Source organism: Macaca thibetana, chromosome 11, assembly GCF_024542745.1.
Source record: "Macaca thibetana thibetana isolate TM-01 chromosome 11, ASM2454274v1, whole genome shotgun sequence".
Taxonomy (NCBI): domain Eukaryota; kingdom Metazoa; phylum Chordata; class Mammalia; order Primates; family Cercopithecidae; genus Macaca; species Macaca thibetana.
The window spans coordinates 112,776,486-112,796,460 of record NC_065588.1 but is presented as its reverse complement, the minus strand read 5'-3'; the positions used below and the strand labels follow the sequence as shown (position 1 = coordinate 112,796,460).

General features: G+C 44.8%; 1 long non-coding RNA gene across 1 annotated transcript; it reads right to left on the bottom strand.

The window, feature by feature from the left end:
- Positions 1-10,213: 10,213 nt before the first annotated feature.
- On the bottom strand, positions 10,214-19,648 carry LOC126930720 (uncharacterized). The gene is made up of 4 exons (XR_007717654.1): positions 19,584-19,648; positions 15,969-16,093; positions 10,950-11,119; positions 10,214-10,476 (listed from the first exon to the last, which is right to left on the bottom strand). It is a non-coding gene; the product is annotated as an uncharacterized LOC126930720 (long non-coding RNA).
- Positions 19,649-19,975: the final 327 nt, after the last annotated feature.

Genomic DNA, 19,975 nt, shown 5'->3' with positions numbered 1-19,975 from the left:
TATGGAGGTATATATATAAGCTCCATTCTAATTCTTTGTTGAAATATAGTGGGGCATCATAATAAAATAAACACATACCTACATGCATATTCCAAATAGCATATATTAAATACATAGTTACATGCAAGGTAGATGCTAGGTTCCTGAGGAAATAGAGATGAACAAGTTATAGTCCTTGTCCTTGAAGGATTTACAGTTTTGCCAATGAAACCCACATAAGTACACTGCCACAATCCACAGGCATAGATAACTATTACAATGTTGTGTGTTAAGTAGTAAGAAAGGTATGTTTAAAGTGCTCTGGATAAGCCAGAGAGAATGCATAGAAAGACCACATAGAGACAGGAGGAGATGCCTGAGGACCCCAAGCTATTTTAGCTCCCCACTCTTTAGGTCTCTTTGGCATCAATCTCTGGACAGCCTCTGGACAGGTGAGTGAGTAATTGCCTTAGTCTGTGTTCTGCTACTATAACAGAATATCATAGACTTGGTAATTTCTAGAGAAAAGAAATTTATAAAGAAAATAAATTTATTTCTTACAGTTCTAGAGGCTGGGAAGTCCAATATCAAGGTGCCAGTGTCTGGTAAGGGCCTTCCTGCTGCATCATAACATGGTGGAGAGCATCACATGGTGAAAGGGCAAGAATATGTGTGTCAGCTCAGGCCTCTCCTCCTCTGCTCATAAAGCCACCAGTCCCATCATGGGGGCTGCATCCTGATGACTTTATCTAATCCTAATTACCTCCTAAATGCCCCACATCCAAATACCATCAACATACGAACTTAGAGATCTAAGTTTCCAGTACATGAAATTTGGAGGACACAGTCAAACCATGCAGTAATCCTTCAGGTGATTCCAGCCTCAGCCTGAAGTGGAACAGAGAGAGGGCATCCCCCAAGCTCTGAACAAATTACAGATCTGTGAATAAAATAAATGTTTTAAGCTAAAAAATGAAAAGATGTTTAAAAGTGCTATGAGGACCCAGTGAAGAAGCAAATAAGTCTGCGGGGCAGAGAGACGGGAAGAAGAGTGGAAAAGTTCCAGAGATTGTTAGGCTGTGGCCACATGTGAGGTTCAGGGCATTCGCTCACTTGAAAAGATATGCCAAATGTGCATAAGTGTCTGTGCATTTTTTTGAGAAAAAGGCCCGTCACTCTCAGCAGATTCTCAGAGATGTTCATAATCCACACAAGGGTCGGATCTATTGCCTTGAAAGGATCAGAAACAATTGCCAGGACGACAAAGAATGGAAAAAGAGGTGCAAAGCTATCAAGGCATTGGAGTCTGGTTTGGCAAAAACATAGTTTAGGCCTGCCTAGAGATTCACATTCACTCAATCATTCTTTTGTTCAACAAATAATTTACTGAACACCTACTGCGGATCAGGAATTGTGCCGGGCATCTAAAATACAATAGGGAATGTGATCATTTGTCCTTTTCTTTTTTTCTTTTTTTTTGAGACTGAGTTTCACTCTTGTTGCCCAGGCTGGAGTGCAATGGCACGATCTCGGTTCACCGCAACCTCCGCCTGCCAGGTTCAAGCGATTCTCCTGCCTCAGCCTCCCAAATAGCTGGGATTATAGGCATGTGCCACCATGCCTGGCCAATTTTGTATCTTTAGTAAAGACAGGGTTTCTCCATGCTGGTCAGGTTGGTCTCAAACTCCTGACCTCAGGTGATCCACCCGCCTCAGCCTCCCAAAGTGCTGGGATTACAGGCGTGAGCCACCACGCCCAGCCAATCATTTGTCATTTCAAGACCTTGCAGTCTCCAGACACTTCCCCAGAAGGTTTTCCTAATCCTCAAATCCCTTCCCACTGTCCTATACAATGAGTCTGTCATTCCTCCTGTAAGTGTTTTGGGTTCCATTCTCTTCTCTCCTGGCAGCCTTTATATACAAGAGGTTTAATGGACTTACAGTTAGTTCCACATGGATGTGGAGGCCTCATAATCATGGTGAAAGGTAAGGAGGAGCAAGTCATGTCTTACATGGATGGAGGCAGGCAAAGAGAGAGAATGAGAAACAAAGCGAAAGGGATTTCACCTTATCAAACCATCAGATCTCATTCACACATCTTATTCGCTACCACAAGAACAGTATGGGGGAGCCGCCTCCATGATTCAATTATCTCCCTCTGGGTCCCTCCTGCAATGTGCAGGAATTATGAGAGTACATTTCAAGATGGGATTTGGGTGGGGACACAGAGTCAAACCATATCACAGGGGAACTAAGAAACAGTCTCTTCAGGAAATAGATGACTGGACAAATTAGCTCCATGCCCATGGAGTCCTTCAAGACTCAAATTTCTGGGAGAAGATATCTGGCCTAGTCACAGTCATGGGCTTACCTCTTGGTCAGAGGAGGGCATATATATATGTGTGTGTGTATATATAAAGCAACCCTATATATATATAAAATTATATATAAGATATATATGGTATATATTATATATAGGGTATATATGGTATATATATTTTATATATTATATATGGTGTATATATATTATATATATAAAATAAAGGCTGCCAGGAGAGAAGAAAATGGAACCAAAACCTATATATATATATACACACACACATACACACACACACATTTTTTTTTTTTAGACAGAGTCTTGCTCTGTCGCTCAGGCTGGAGTGCAGTGGCACAATCTCAGCTCACTGCAAACTCCACCTCCCAGGTTCAAGCAATCCTCCTGCCTCAACCTCCTGAGTAGCTGGGATTACAGGCATGTGCCACCACACCCGGCTAATTTTTGTATTTTCAGTAGAGACCTGGTGTCGTCATGTTGGCCAGGCTGGTCGCGAATTCCTGACCTCAAGTGATCCACCCACCTCGGCCTCCCAAAGTGCTGGGACTACAGGCATGAGCCACCGTGCCTGGCCAAAAAAAAAAAAAAAAAAAAAAAAAAAAAATTTATAAAGCAGTCAACAAGATATAAGTCACTAAAACCCTCCCAGGAATTAATTTTATAACCTCATTTTGGTCTTTTCTCAATCAGCATGAAATTACCATGATTTCTTTCTTGAGAAAAAAAGAAATCCCCTCAAGGAATGAAAAGACATCTTTCTAAGTTGAAAACCTGAGAGTGGACATAGCTAAAATATAAAGCTGGAGAAAGGAGTTAGCCATGGGATGTGATGTGCTTTTACTTGACTATAATTTCCATTTGGATCTTAGTGGTGTGCAAACAGCATCTCTCAGCACTCTAAATCTCAAAAAACCCAGGCACCTTGGAAGACATGAATTATCCAAAGAGCTAACTTGCTTTCCTTACCTCCTTTCTCGTTTCCCCTTCTTCTCCTTTCTCTCCCTTTCTGTTTCTCTTGCTTTCAAAATTATTCTCAAGGCATACAGAAAAGTTTAATCCTGCAGTTTTGAACTCAATTCTTTTTTTTTTTTTTTTTTTTGAGACAGAGTCTCACTCTGTGGCCCAGGACGGAGTGCAGTGGCACGATCTTGGCTCACTGCAACCTCCACCTCCTGGATTCAAGTGATTCTCCTGCCTCAGTCTCCCAAGTACACTACAGGTGCCCACCACCACACTCGGCACATTTGTATTTTTAGTAGAGACAGGGTTTCACCATGTTGGTCATGCTGGTCTCGAACTCCTGACCTCAGGTGATCCGCCCAACTCGGTCTCCTAACGTGCTGGGATTACAGGCATGAGCGACCACACCTGGCCTCAATTCTTGTTTGTTTGTTTTTTGTTGTTGTTGTTTGTTTTATCACTGTCTCTCAGCTCCATGTACTGTATCTCGGATTTTTCATCGCTGAAATGGGTATGATCATACAAGAAAACAACATTTGTGGAAATTTTAAGGATTTGGGGTATTTTGTTTTGTAGAGGTTACACACACACACACACACACACACACACACACACACACACACACACATCTGATTGGCCTCTAGGCAGAGTGGGGACACAGAAACTTCCTCACAACAATCTAAGCAGAGAACATCTTCTTCCCTTACCTGCTGGTGCGTTTGTCAATGTATTTGGTTGAATTAATCTGCTTAATAATCTAGCCTGCAGCTACCTCAGACTCACTCTTGAAACACAAAACACAACCTTCGCTTTCAGGCAAGGTGCTTCCAACTCCTGGTAGTTATGAGTAGTGGGAAAAGAAGAAATGCATTTTGCTGCATGTTTTGTTCCCAGGACACAGGTTCAAGCTTGCCCTTCACCCCCAAGCAAGTTTTATTCTCTGGAAGTCTTCCTTGAACATTGGCAGGCTCAGAGAATCTCTGTTCTCGATGAGCTATAAACTGGCATTTCTGGCCTGATGAGAAGTTTGTTATTGTCTATATGTTGTTCATAAAATGGATTTGTTGTGGAGAAAGTCTGTCTGTGTGGGAGGGGAAGGCAGAGATGTCAGGGGAAAGAACGAATCCATGCAGCCTTGTGGTGAAATAGCAAAAAGAAACCCCAAGGCTCTGAGTTCAAAAGCCAACCCTACTTAAAAGATTTTGTGCTTTCGTAAATACTGCTTTCATAAGTATTTTGTAATGTGTCTCTGTTGTTTTTGCCTGCCAAGGGGCCAATCTCCTTGCTTCTGGAAGGAGCAACCGAGTTTTGCTTTGGAATCTGCCCTCCCACCATTATATATCATCTTGGTAGAATTATTAACCAAAGTGTCTTTCCCTCCTCTGGCCAAGAGGTAAGCCCATGACTGTGACTAGGCCAGATATCTTCTCCTAGAAATTTGAGTCTTGAAGGACTCCATGGGCATGGAGCTAATTTGTCCAGTCATCTATTTCCTGAAGAGACTGTTTTTAGTTACCCTGTGATATGGTTTGGCTCTCTGTCCCCACCCAAATCCCATCTTGAATTGTACTCTCATAATTCCTGCACATTGCAGGAGGGACCCAGAGGGAGATAATTGAATCATGGGGGCGGTTCTCCCATGCTGTTCTCGTGGTAGTGAATAAGATGTGTGAATGAGATCTGATGGTTTGATAAGGTGAAATCCCTTTCGCTTTGTTTCTCATTCTCTCTCTTTGCCTGCCTCCATCCATGTAAGACATGACTTGCTCCACCTTGCCTTCCACCATGATTATGAGGCCTCCACATCCACGTGGAACTCTAAGTCCATTAAACCTCTTTCTTTTGTAAACTGCCCAGTCTCAAGTATGTCTTTATCAGCAATGTGAAAACAGACTAAGACACCCTGGATCTCCAGAGTTTCTGTGGTCTCTGTCCCTTTTGAGGACTATTCTTTGGCTATTACTTCTTTTTGGTGAATTCCCCTAGGCCCTTCCAATGTGTTCCTATTTTACATCTTTCTTTCTTAAGTTATCAGGGTGAACTTCTTCTGATTCTGGCCATGATGAAGGAATTGGTAACAAAGTTGTTTTCCAGCTGTATACAACTGGAAAGCCAGACAAAAGATATAAAACAACTGTTTTCAGAGATTGGGCCACAGGTAGTGTAGAACTATGAGGCCTGAAAGAAAGGATGCAAATCAAGTGAGCCCTGTGATCACCCTGGCTTTCTGCCTGGCAGTGTTTTTTAGACTGCAGCACAGGGAGGAGGATCCCACGCAGAGCACAGTGGCCTCTCTGAGTTGAAGAGAGAGATTATAATATGTGGATTATAATATGGTTGAAATCTGTGAGGCAAAGCCCAGGGAAGATGGTGTTATATGGACACATAGTGCCAGAAATCTGCATAAAGGACCACTTGAGTCACTGGCTAAATACTAAGTTGCTCAGATATTGGGCAAAATGATACAAGGCTGTCAAGGAACTGCTATTGGAGAGGTATAAGCTGAATAATTCCAAGAGCTCTCATGGGACTGGGGGACATTCAAATCTCAGCAAGCCAGAATGGGAATAATTTGTTGAACATCCAAGGCATTCATTAGAGACCACTGTGAGGCTACACCTTTCTTGTAGGCCTAAACCAGTCTTAGATAAGAAGCTTTTCTAGAGCCACTGCAATAAAGTTTAAAAACAAGCCTTAAAAAAAAAAATCAAGCTGGTCAATGAGTAACTCAATTGCCTCCCAAAACAAACATCAAAGGAAAATAATGAAACTCAGGCATTCAGCAGCACAGCATCTACATTGTCTAGCATCCAATAAAAGGTTACTAGACATCTAGAGAAGCAGGAAAATGTGACCCATTACATGAAAAATATTGGTTAATATAAACAGACCCCAAATGACAAAGATGATGTAATTAACTGACAAAGATTTTAAAACAGTGATTATAAATATGTTCATAGATCTAAAGAATATAAACATGGCGAAAAGTGGAAGATATAAAAAAAGAATCAAATGTATCTTCTAGAGGTAAAAAATACAATATCTAAAATAAAAATTTGCTGGGTGTGGTGGCATGCACCTTTAGTCCCAGCTACTTTGGAGGCTGAAGTGGGAGAATTGCTTGAGCCCAGGAGTTTGGGGCCAGTCTGGGCAACATAGCAAGATCCCATTTCTTAAAAAATAAAATAATAATTTACTAGATGAGTTTAACAGCATATTAAAGACTGTAGAAGAAAAAAAATCAGCAAATCCAATGACATAATAATAGAAGTTATTCACATTAAAGAGCAAGGAGAAACAAGAGCCAAAAAAATAAATAATCAGAGTGTCAGGGACCTATGCAAAAATAACAGAAGATCTATCCTACGAATAATTGCAGTCCCAGGAGGAGAGGATGAAAATAAAACCCTGAAATAATAATGGCTAAAAATGTTCTAAATTTGATAAAAACTATGAAGTTACAGATCCAAGAAGCTCAACAAAGCCCAGGCAAGATAAACACAAAGAAAAACATAAAGGCCTATCTTAATCAAATTGTTTAAAACCAGCAACAAAGACAAAAATCTTAAAAGCAGCCAAGGTAAAAAGACATGTTACATACAAAGAACGAAGATAAGAATTATCACTGATTTCTCCTTAGAAACAGTGCAACACAGAAGACAATGGAATAACACCCTTAATGCATTACATTTGAAAATAAAAATAAAACTGTCAACCAAAAGTCTTGTGTCCAGTGAAAATATATTTTTTAAATGAAGATGAAAGAATGTTTTACTGACAAACAAAAAGTGGTGGAATTTATTACCAGTAGACCTATACCATATGAAATATTAAAAAGAAGTTCTTTAACAGGTGTGGTAGCTCACGCCTATAATCCCAGCACTTTGGGAGGCTGAGGCAGGCGGATCACCTGAGGTTAGGAGTTTGAGACCAGTCTGACCAACATAGAGAAACCCTGCTTCCACTAAAAAAATACAAAATTAGCTGGGTGTGGTGGTGCAGGCCTGTAATCCCAGCTACTCGGGAGGCTGAGGCAGAAGAATCGCTTGAACCTGGGAGGCAGTGGTTGCAGTGAGCCGAGATTGCGCCATTGCACTCTAGCCTGGGCAACAAGAGCGAAATTCTATCTCAAAAAAAAAAAAAAAAAAAAAAGTTCTCTTTTGGGCTGAACAAAAATAATACAAGGTGAAAACTCAGATCTATTTAAGAAATGAAGAATGCCAGAAATCATCAATAAGTGAGTAAATATAAAATGCTTCTGTATCTTTGAAATTTTTTCAAGTTTTGCCGAGTCAGACTTTCCAGGTGTTTTAGAATCCAGAATCAAGACACGGAAACAAGGAGCTATATAGTATTTCAGACACCAGCTCATCTCTGAAACAACTGTGACAAAACGCCAACATTTGTCAGTTATGGAGAGCAAATACATGGTTAATTGTCATGGTTACTTCTGTGATCGGCTATACGTTTAAAAGTTTAAAACTATACCAACTCTTTTATGGTACAGATTGACCACTCGAAGCCTTGAGATTTATGTGACTGTCCCAAGGCATGCACCAAACACATCATTGTTCTGCCTTCCCAGGGCTACATGGATCAGATGACAGCCCTGGACTTACTAGTGATTTCATACAAGTGATTAAGTTCCTCTGAGCCTCAGTTTCTTCCCATAAAATAGGGATAAGAGGTCTACCTCCTGCTCAGATTATCACATAAGACATCGAATGAGTCAGGATGCCTTTGTTTACAAGGGATCAACTCAAACTATCTTAAACATAAAGAAGATTTATTGTTTCACGGAACTTGCGAGTTTAGAGCTACGGATGGTTTCAGTCAAAGCTGGATCCAGGGATACAAATATTGTTGTCAGGACTCTCCCACTATCCCTTATCTCTGCTTTCCGGGGTTTTGGTGTCACTCTCAGGCAGCCTCTCCCTAGGTAGCAGCAGAGATGCTCCACGCTCATATCCCACCACATAGTGGAACCAAGAGAAAGTGAATTTCTTTTCCCTACAAGTTTTGGCAACTATTCACTCCGACAGACCCACTTTGGATCACATCCCCATTCCTGAACTGAGCTCTGAGTCTGATTGGTCAGGTCTGGGAGATATACACTCTCCTGGAATGAGGGGGTGGAAGAGAGATGGTTTCCCGAAGGCAACCAGGATGCTGACAGCAAAAGATAGTGTCATAGATGCTGACAGGGAAAAACAACAGCTTTTCTACGCTTGCATAAAGCACTGGACAGTAAGAACCACAGAGTCCAGCCTCGTTCAATAGTGGCTTTGCATGTACTCGCTTCATCCTTACAATAACTGTGTAAGGGAAGTTTTCTAATTATCCCCATTGGACAAATGAGGAGACAGAGGCCCAGGGAGGGTAAATACCTTACCCCAGTCCACACAGCTAGGAAGGGGCAGAACAAGGATCCAGCTGCCTCAGTGAATGGTGGCTGGTTAATGAGGTCACACTCCTGGCCTGTGGCCGAGACTTATCTACAACCAGGGACCCTCGACTCCTCCCTTAGTCTCAGGAGTCCTCAAGGCCCCATCCTGCTTCCTGATCATTACGAAGTCTGGAGAAACGGAAACTCGGTGCCCGTGCCAACAAGATGCTGTGAATGTTTTCAGCCCAGACAAGGGGAAGGAGATGGCCAGGGGAGGACCTGGTAAACAGAAGCCCAGGGCGGCTCTGCTAGTTTCTTATGGGTGCCCTAACACCCTTGGTCTGTAGCTGCAAAACTCCAATCCTTGCTTCCAAGTTCCCCTTGGCGTTCCTCTCTGTGTGTCTAATCTATCCATCTACCTCTGCCACACTCTTTTTATTTTGAGACAGGGTCTCACTTGGTCACCCAGGCTGGAGTACAGTGGTGCCATCATAGCTCACTGCAGCCTCGAACTTCTGGGCTCAAGAGATCCTCCTGTCTCAGCCTCACAAGTAGCTGGGACCACAGGCACACACCACTCTCCCCCACAGCATTTTTTTTTTTTTTCCCGAGATGGAGTCATGCTCTGTTGCCCAAGCTGGAGTGCAGTGGCACGATCTCAGCTCACTGCAACCTCTGCTTCCCAGGTTCGAGTGATTCTTGTGTCTCAGCCTCCCAAGTAGCGGGGATTACAGGCATGCACTACCATGCCCAGCTCATTTTTGTATTTTTAGTAGAGATGGGGTTAAGCCACACTGGGCAGGTTGGTCTTGAACGCCTGACCTCAAGTGATCTGCCCACGTGGGACTCCCAAGATGCGGGGATTAGAGGTGTGAGCCACTATGCCCAGCCTTTTTTTTTTTTTTTTTAACTTTTTGTAGAAACAGGGTCTCACTATGTTGCCCAAGCTGGATCTGCCTTGCATTTATAAGGATACCTATCATTGGATTTGAGATCCACCCACGTAGTCTAGGATGATTTAATCTTGAGATCCTAAAATTAATTTACACCTGCAAAGATCCTTTCTTCATTAAGGTCACATTCACAGGTGCTGGAGCACATTAGACTGTGGACATAGCTTTTCTTTTTTTGGTGGAGGTGTGACTGGGGAGACACGATTAAACCCACTACAGTATAAAAGTAGGCCAGGTGTGATGGCTCACACCTGTAATCCCAAGACTTCAGGAGGCCGAGGTGGGTGGATTACTTGAGGTCAGGAGTTCGAGACGAGCCTGGCCAACATGGCGAAACCTCGACTCTACTAAAAATACAAAAATTAGCTGGGCGTGGTAGCGCACTTGTAATCCCAGCTACTCGGAAGGCTGAGGCAGGAGAATCACTTGAACCTGGGAGGCAGAGGTTGCAGCGAGCCGAGATCACACTACTGTATTCCAGCCTGGGAGACACAGCAAGACTCTATCAAAAAAAAAAAAAAAAAAAATATATATATATATACACACACACACACACACACACACACATATGTGTGTGTAAATAAAAGCAGCCAAACTTCGCTTTATTTCAGAGTGGTTGCTTGGCCTGGGAGTGGAGAGAGATCAGGAGAGCGCCACCAGCTTGGATCAGTTAGTGAGCTGCGGTGGTTTTTTTTTTTTTTTTCTTGACAGTGTCTCTTATTGTTTTGTATTTCTCTTTTGTTTTGAGGTTTTCTGCCATCTTTTCTGGAAGGTGCATGATGCTCAGCTCTGTGGTTATTTTCGCTCAACAGCTGTGTTTCCGGTGAGCGGCTGTGGGATTCTTCTGACTCAGCAAAACTGGAGCTGTAACCGTCAAGAAGCCATTCAAGCAAAGCTAGAAATAAAGAAGCTGTTTCTTCCCCGTCCCCTCCTCCTCCTCTCACTTCCCTCCCCATGGGTACCTTTTGAAAGTCTCACAAAGCACGTTGAAAAAACTACTAGGACCAGTGTGCTGGAGGGCTGGCTGAAGGTGGCCCCTCCGCTGGGCTTTAAGCAAACAGATAAATTCTGGAAAGGACTCTGCCCTGCCAGCCTGGCTTCGGCCTTCGGAAGGCCCCTCCCAACATGCCCCCACCCGCCGATCACACGGACTGTGTCTTACAAGTTTCCCACAGGTCTGACGAGTGAAAGCAGAGGCTGTGGGGACTTTTGTGGTTTTCCAGGGTGTGGCCCCACTTCGCCTTCACCAGGCCTGAGTATCTATGCCGTGCAGCTTGCCTGCTTCTCAAAGGTCATGATTTCCACCCTGGGGCTGGGAGGCAGCTACAGATTCCTACCCGCTGGCACAGGATCTCGCCCTGTACTCCCTAGAGGTGGCTGGGAGCCTTGCGGAGGCAGAGAGCGAACAAAATGGAAAGGAATCTTCCTCCCGGAGAGCCATCTTCTGTGCATGCCGGTGCCTGCAAAAGACAGGCGAGGCGAGACAGCTGCACCTCGGGCCTCGTCGCTGTTGCTGAGAAAGAAAGGAACAAATAAATTTAGCTCCATCCTACGCATCCTTTGCAGCTGCTGATTGACCAAACAGAAAGAGGCCTCTATTTCAACCCTGGTTTCTCAGCTTTTTGTCTGATGGGGTCTGCTACCGCCCTTTACAAGGGACTTTTGAAGGAGGAAACGGGCCGTGGCCCTATTTAGCGCCCGGCCGGCTGGAGGCTGCACAAAGAGGAGTTCAAGTTCAGGGTGTGTGTTTCTTCTTGCCCATCCCAAAGCAAAATGGTGGCCCGGAAACGTGTCCAAGTGGGCTTCGGCTCCTGGAATTTCCCATGCATTTCTTTGGAAGCCAGAACATGGGGGGTGGAGGGATGTGTAACTGTGCCGAGGCCAGCCTACAGTTCCCGAAGCCATTAGTTTAATGGCACCATTTGTGGAAATAAAGAACTCGCTGACTGGGCTTGAAGTTAAAAGACTGGAACGAAGCACTGAGGAGGTTTCATGGGGCTCACTAGCCTGGAGAGGTCCCTGCGGGATGGGGGACAAGCTGTGGACTTTGAGTCGGATAGACTTGGGTTCCAGTCCTAGCTCTATCACCGAAAGGCACGTTGTCTCTGGACAAAGAGAGCCTTTGCTCAGGTGTAAATGAAATGCTAGCCGAGACATGGAACCTCTCTGAGCGTCAGTTCCTTATCTGTAAAACAGCAATGATGACAGGAGGTTGTCACAAGAATTAAATGACAAAGTGTACTGAACCTACATAGCCCAGCTCTTGCTGTGCCATGATGGTGTAGAGTGGCCCCTGTTTTACCTGCCCAGGCCCATTCTCCAAAGAAGCTGTACAGGTGAGGTGGCTCACCCCTGTAATCCCAGTACTTTGGGAGGCCGAGGAGGGAGGATCACTTGAGCCCAGGATTTGAGGCCAGCCTGGGCAACATAGAGAGACCCTATCTCTACAAAAAATTAAAAAAAAAAAAAATTAGCTGGGTGTGGCGGTGCATGCCTGTGGTCCCAGCTACACAGGAGGCTAAGGTGGGAGGATCCCTTGAGCCCAAGAGGTCCAGGCTGCAGCCTGGGTGATAGAGCAATATGCTGTCTCTAAAAAAAAAAAAAAAAAATAGAAGGTGTTTCTTCCCCAGTCCTCTCCTTCTTTCACTTCCCTCCCTGTGAGTAGCATTTGGAAGTCTCACACAGTACTTTTTAAAAATCACTTTAAGTCCAGGTTCTGTAGCTCATGCCTGTAATCCCAGCACTCTGGGAGGCCGGGGTGGGCGGATCACTTGAGGTCAGGAGTTCAAAACCAGCCTGGCCAACATGGTGAAGCCCCATCTCTACCAAAAATACAAAAATTAGCCGGGCATGGTGGCATATGCCTGTAATCCCAGCTACTCGGGAGACTGAGGCAGGAGAATCGCTTGAACCCGGGAGGGGGAGGTTGCAGTGAGCCAAGATTGTACCACTGCACTCTAATCTGGGTGACAGAGTGAGACCCTGTTTCAAACAACAACAACAACAACAACAACAACACCACCACTTTCACCAGTATGTGGGAGGGCTGGCTGAAGGTGGCCTCTGCTGGGCTTTACACAAGCAGATGGATTCTGGAAAGGACTCCACCAAGCCAGCCTGGCTTTGCCTTTGCAAGGCCCCTCCCAAGATGCCTCCACTCGCCACTCACATGGACTGGGACTCTGTCTTACAAGTTTCCCACAGGCCTGAGCAGTAGGTGGGAGGAATTTCTGTGGTTTTCTAGGTTGGCCACAGAATACTACTCTTCCTCCTCCCACTCTTTTTTCCGTAAGATTTGGGGCTCAACTTACTCTCAAACTCTGGAATTGAGGAGGTGGCCCAGGCCTGATCATGGGATCTCATATGCCCCTGGCCATAGTGATTCATTTTTGGAAACATCCATGGGACTCAAGCTGGGACAATCGAGTGAATTTCAGGAATGTTGGATGAATCTCTTAGGAGGGAGGAAATCTTTCTGCTGGATTTCTAAAAGGTCAAGTTTTACACTCAGTGCTGCCATTGGCTGTCTTTGGATAATGGAAGGAAGAGTTGTTCAGAGAATGAAGCTAACAGAGATGAAACCAAAAATGGAGAGATCATGTCCTGATGACCATTTGAACCCCTTGACCTCACCACGCCTGAAGCCATCACCCCTTCAACTTGCTAGTTATGTGAGTCAATATGGTTCCTTTTTGGTTTGAGCTAGTCTGAATTAGGTTTTTGTCTCTTGCAGCTAGAAAAGTCCTAAGTAATACCAGCTTCATAAACCTCTGGAATCTGAATTTACCTGTGGCCTCATCCAGAACTGTGGGGCAGGCCGCTAACTCTCAGTGCCACCTGCAGTAGTGGAGAGTCTGATGAGACTCTACCTTCTGGCATGCTGATTTCCCTTTGACCCCTCTTGTGGATAGGAAGGCAAAACAATGAGAGAAGGGGAAGAAAAAAAGGGGCGGCGGCGGGGGGAGGGAGCCGGTTTCCTAGTAAAATAGATCGGGCTTGAATCTCTTCTTTGTCATTCATGAGCTCTGAGACCTTGGGTAAATGACTTACTCCCTGGGGCCCCCATTTTCCCACCTGTGGGACTTGAGTTGCAGCGAGTGTATATGGGTACTAGATTCTAAAGTCGAGGTGAAGGAAAACATTTCCGTGAAAATCCCTTAACTCTGCCCCCTTCCACAAGGAATGGCACAGCCACAAGTGTCAGCAAATTGTCATAATATCAGAGGCGTATGAACCAGAGCAACTCCATCTTGAATAGGAGCTGGGTAAAATGGGCTGCATTCCCTGTAATTAAGACATTCTATGTCACAGGATGAGATAGGAGGTCAGCACAAGATGCAGGTCATAAAGACCTTGCTGATAAAACAAATTGCAGTAAAGATGCTGGCTAAAACCCACCAAAACTAAGATAGTGATGAGAGTGACCTCTGGTCGTCCTCATTGCTACACTCCCACCAGCGCCATGACAGTTTACAAATGCCATGGCAACGTCAGGAGGTTCCCCTATATGGTCTAAAAAGGGGAGGCATGAATAATCCACCCCTTGTTTAGCATATCATCAAGAAATAACCATAAAAATGGGCAACCAGCAGCCCTCAGGGCTGCTCTGTCTATGGAGTAGCCATTGTTTTATTCCTTTACTTTCTTAATAAACTTGCTTTCATTTTACTCTATGGACTCGCCCTGAATTATTTCTTGTGCAAGATCCAAGAATCCTCTTTTGGGGTCTGGATTGGGACCCCTTTCCTGTAACAATAATACAATCATCATAATGCAGCCATTTACCCACCTCCCATCCTCCCCACCCCCCACCTCCAATCCTGCTCCTTAGTTGAGCACCAGTAAATACACATTTTAAACTCTAGATGACTGATTCTCAGCCAGGGCGATTTTGCCCCTCAGGGGATGTTTGGCAGTTCCTGGAGACATTTTTGGTTGTCATAACTAGGGGTAGGAATAAATGCGCCTGGCATCTAGTGGATAGAGGCCAGGGATGCCTCTAAACATCCTCCAACACACTAGACAGTCCCCACAACTAATAATTATCCAACCCAGAATGTCAGTAGTGCCAAGGCTGAGAAATCCTCAGCTAGAATCCTGCTCAGCACAGAGAGCTGCTCATTCTAGGAAAGGTTGTCAGGATTGGAGACAATGAGAACAGATCCATATATTCCATTTCCATGCTTCCTGTGTGGCAAGTTCACACGGGGACACAACAGGTCTACCCCCTTTCAATGAGGATTTTTCTCCTTTCCTTTTGGCCAACTGCAGTTAGTTGAATTTGCGTAAGTTAAATGCATGCATTATGTAAGTTAAATGCATGCATGGTATAAAAGTTAAATGCGTGCATGCAATCCATGTGGCAACGCTGTTTCCACTTCACAGCATTACCCTGAGCATCAGAGGAGGTCTCAACAGAATGTGCATTGCACAAGGTGAACCCTTAAGCCTTTGCACTTATTACTTTTATTAATTTCACGTGGTGCCTGCCACATGCACAGTACATACTCAATCCAGCCTTGCTGAATGGGCTTCAATTGAGAGAGAGTTTTCTGGGCCTTGTGTGAGAGGAGGTAACAACTCCAAGGAGATCTGGATGCACAGTTCTTTTTTTTATAGAGATGGAGTCTCAACTCTGCCACCCAGGCTGAAGTGCAGTGGCACGATCTCGGCTCACTGAAACCTCCGCCTCCTGGGTTCAAGTGATTCTCCTGCCTCAGCCTCCCAAGTAGCTGGGACTACAGGCATGAGTCACCACACCCAGCTAATTTTTTGTTTTTATATTTTTGGTAGAGATGGAGTTTCACCACGTTTGCAAGGATGGTCTTGAACTCCTGACCTCAAGTGATCCGCTCACCTCAGCCTCTCAAAGTGCTGGGATTACAGGCATGAGCCACCGCACCCGACTTCGATGCACAGTTCTTGTCTGAACTTCCAGGCATCCTCCTTCTGCCACCTGCTTTAATAGCTGCCACCTTTCTAATGCTTTCCACAGCCCTTGGCCCCAACTGCAGGGAGCACAGGATCAATTGTGCTGGGAGACCACCCTCTGGGGCTCAGCCCCAGCTCCTGTGCTTGACTCTGATCCCATCACTTTACCTCTTTGGAGTCTCAGTTTCCCTGCCAGTAAAACAGAGTTCCTAATCCTGCAGCTCTGTACAAGATTACGGGGCCCCTGCTGACTGTAAGCCCCATATCAAACTTAGAAACTGGTACCCCAGGGGTTCAGATGCAGCCTGCGGCCTGAATCCATTTGGCTCACATGTTTTTCCTTAAATATTTGAATTACATTTTCCAGTTTTTTAAAAATTGAGGTGAAATTGACATAATATAAAATTAAGCATTTTATTTATTACCTTTTTTTTTTGTCCTAGTAGAGACAGGCTCTTGCTGCTTCCCAGGCTGGTCTTGAACTGGCCTCAAGTGATCCTCCTGACTCAGTCTCCCAAAGTTCTGGGATTACAGGCATAAGCCACTGCACCTGGCAAAAATTAAGCATTGTTTGTTTGTTTTTGTCTTGTTTTTCTTTTTTTTTTTTGAGACCAAGTCTCACTCTGTCACCCAGACTGGAGTGTAGTGACACGATCTCGGTTCACTGCAACCTCTGCCTCCTGGGTTCAAGAGATTTTCCTGCTTCGGCCTCCTGAGTAGCCAGGCATGTACCACCATGCCTGGATAACTTTTGTATTTTTAGTAGAGATGGGGTTTCACCATGTTGGCCAGGCTGGTCTCAAACTCCTGAACTCAAGTGATCCTCCTGCTTCAGCCTCCCAAAGTTCTGGGATAACAAGTGTGAGCCACTGTGCCTGGCAAAAATTAAGCATTTTAGAGTGAACAGTTCTGTGGCATTTAGTATATCCATGATCTTATGTAACCATCGCCTCTATCTAGTTCCAAAACTCTTTCATTACTCCAAAAGGAAACCTGGTACCCAGCACTCATTCACTCCCATACCCTCCTCCCTCCAACCCCTGGCAACCCTCTCGTCAGCTGTCCGTCTCTATGGATTTGCCTATTCTGGACATTTCATATAAATGGAATCATACAATGTATGACTTTTAGTGTCTGGCTTCATTCACTTGGCATAAAGTTTTCAAGATTCAGTTACATTGTATCTTACATGATGACAGACATTTGGGTTGTTTCCACCTCCTGGTGATCATGAACAGTGCTGCTAGGAACATGCATGTGGATGTACTTGTCTTCATGTAGAGTACCTGCTTTCAATTCTTTTGGGCATATACCTAGGAGTGGAATTGCTGGGTTATATGATGACGCTATGTTTAACTTCTTGAGAAACCTCCAAACTTTTCCACAGTGAGTGGGTCACCTTACTTTCCCACCAGCAACGTACAAAGGTTCCAACTGCTCCACTTCCTCGTCAAAATTTCGTATTTTCCATTCTATTTTATTATAGCCATCCTAGTCAGTGTGATGTGGTACCTCATTGTGGTTCAGTTAGATTTTACTATGTCAAATAAAAAGATTTCACATAAAAACCCAGTTTCACAGTTTCTCTTGGAAAAAGAAGTATCTGTCAACACTGGGACCACATTTGGGCGGAGGTATCCTCTGAAGCTACCTGGTAGCAGCCCTCCCGTTGAGCTGGGACATCCCCTTCCTGTCCTCCCCAAGCCCCACCCCTCTAATGTCTCCCTCATGGCTGAGTTGGCTACCACTTCTCATCATATGCCGCTATTGTTTTTCTTAAAGAAGAAGCCAGCCCCCGTGTCTCCATCAAAAGGGAGGAAAATAAATACAGACTTGGGGGACTCTGGGTTTCTTAAATATAGAAAGGTCCATCATTATTTGTGGAAGTGTTTAGTATGCGCCTGGGTCATTCGCTCATTTCCGCCACCTGGTCCCTGTGGGCGTCTGAGTGGGTAACACACACACAGCCAGCCCTGGCCCCACTCCTTCCCTGGAGGGGCCATGCGGACCATCCCTTCTCCTTCTCCCCAGGCGGATGCACTTGGTCCAGCCTGGGTTCTCCTGGGCTCTCCTGGAGCTCCTTCTGCTCGGCCCTGTCTGCTTAATTCTTGACCTGCACAGCTCCAATTCCCCTCCAGGTCTGGGCTTAGGGCGGTTTTCTCCGCACTCTTCCTTGAAGCTCAGCGTGGATCAAGGGGCCCTGCTGCGCATGCTCACAGGACGTGGACTCCACCCAGCCCTGGGTGCCGCCGTCACTCATTAATCCGTTTCCTGATTCCTCCCCTCTTTGCAAAATTTGGACCCCGGGTGGGCGCCTTCGTAGAATCACACTTCTCAGTTTATGCCACACATTCACTATTTGTCTGTTCAAGGCCCCCCGTGTGCCTTCTTGTATTATTTTTCGCCTGCGTCTGCTGTTAGCATTTCTCACTGCCTCCCACAAGCAGTGACTCCAGTATCTTCAAAATAAATCCTTCCAACCCACTTTCCAATGCTTATGAAACATATATAGTCTTGCTCTGTGAGTGTATATTTTAAATTTATGTCCATGGTATTGTGTCATCAATCTCAGTCTAGTTCCTACTTTTTTCATTTCACACTGTATTTTTAAGATCTATCCATGATGATGTATGCAAATTCAGGGTATTGTGTATTATTTCATCATCTGCATGTATCAAATCTGGCTGACTCATTTCCTCCAGTCATAGACATGTAGGTCACCTTGGGCTCCTTGCTGGGACAAACGTGGTCACCACCAACATTCTCACACACGTCCTCTTATGATCCTGTTCAGGAGTTTCCCCAGGATACACACCCGGGAGAGGAGCTGCTGGGTCACACATTGTTGTGGGCTGAATAACAGGTTGACACAAGTCCCCTGCCAAAGATATGTTGATGTCTGAATTCCCAACACCTCAGAATGTGACTTTGTTGGGAAACAAGGTCATTGCAGATATACTTAGTTAAGAGGAGGTCATACTGGAGTAGGGTGGGCCCTTGATCCAATATGACTGGTGTCTTTCTAAGAAGAGGGAAGACCATGTGCAGACAGAGGCACACAGGGAGAAAGGCCATGTCGTGATGAAGACAGAGAGTGGAGGGATTCAGCTACAAGCCAAGGAACACCAAGAATTTATGGCCAACATTGGAAGCTAGGAAGAGGCAAGGAAGGATTCTACCCAGGGACTTAGAGAGAGCATGGCCCTTCTGGTCTGTATCTTAGGTCTGCATCTCTCAATTTCTCTGAACATCTGAAACTTAGAACTTTCTCTCAGTGATAAATAATGGTAATGTGATTCATGTTCACATACAAACTATATTCACCCATTCATCTATCCATTCATCCTTCTGTTCATCCATCCAGCCATCCTTCCATTATCATCCATCCATCTGTCATTCATCCTTCTGTGCATCCCTCCATCCATTCATCTGTCCATCTAGCCACCCATCCATCTGTTCATCCATCCATCTATCCATCCATTCATCCAATCAGCCATCCCTCTATCATATCCATCTGTCTATCATCCACCCACTTATCCATCCATCATCCATCCATCTGTGCCTCTATCTATCCATCCATCTAATAATCTGTCAGTCCATCCATTCATCTGTTCATCTATCCATCCATCCACTAATTCTACAAGTTCTTACTGAGTACCTGCTCGGTGCTGGAGCAGAACAAGGTAAACAGGTCTTTGCCTTCATGAAACTCATCACTACGGTAGGGAAGACAGACATTAAACTTAGTTAGGAGTTATGAGTAAGAATTAGTTCTAGCCCATCACTGTGGCTCACTTTGAGGCCAGCCTCCATCAGTTTGCTAAGAAAGGGGCATACCAACACCCACTCCATAGAAGAGATGAACAATTATACAATAGAATAATGTATAGAATGCCTAGAATGCCTCGAGCCTCCCCCCAGAGGGAAAACAAAACAAAACAAAAACAAAAGTAATTGCACAAACCCATCCATTTTTGCCATTATTCACGTTAGTAACTCAGGCAGCAAAAACAAAGGAAATGGCTCCACTTTGCATTTACCTGGTTCCAGTCTTTCTGGGAGACTAAAAGATGTAGAGGCTTCTCTCATTTATCCTAGAACATGGCTATGAAGTAGTAAAGGTGGATCATGACAGATGAGGCAGCAAAGAAGACAAGAGATCAGGCCACCTTCCAAGGTCATGCAGCAAGATAGAGAAAGAGGCGAGGGCAGAAGACGGGCTTCATGTCTCTTGGTCCACTGCAAAACACATGATAGCCAGACCAGTGAGGAATCGCTTTTATCCATAATTGGAAATACCACCGAGAGCTAATTTCTCCCCAATAGATCCACAGGGCAGAGAAGAGCACTTGACCTAGAGTCTTGTTAGGAGGGTGGTCTGTCATGCAGACTGTGAAATAATCAACTAACCATCATATTTCCATTTCTCTTG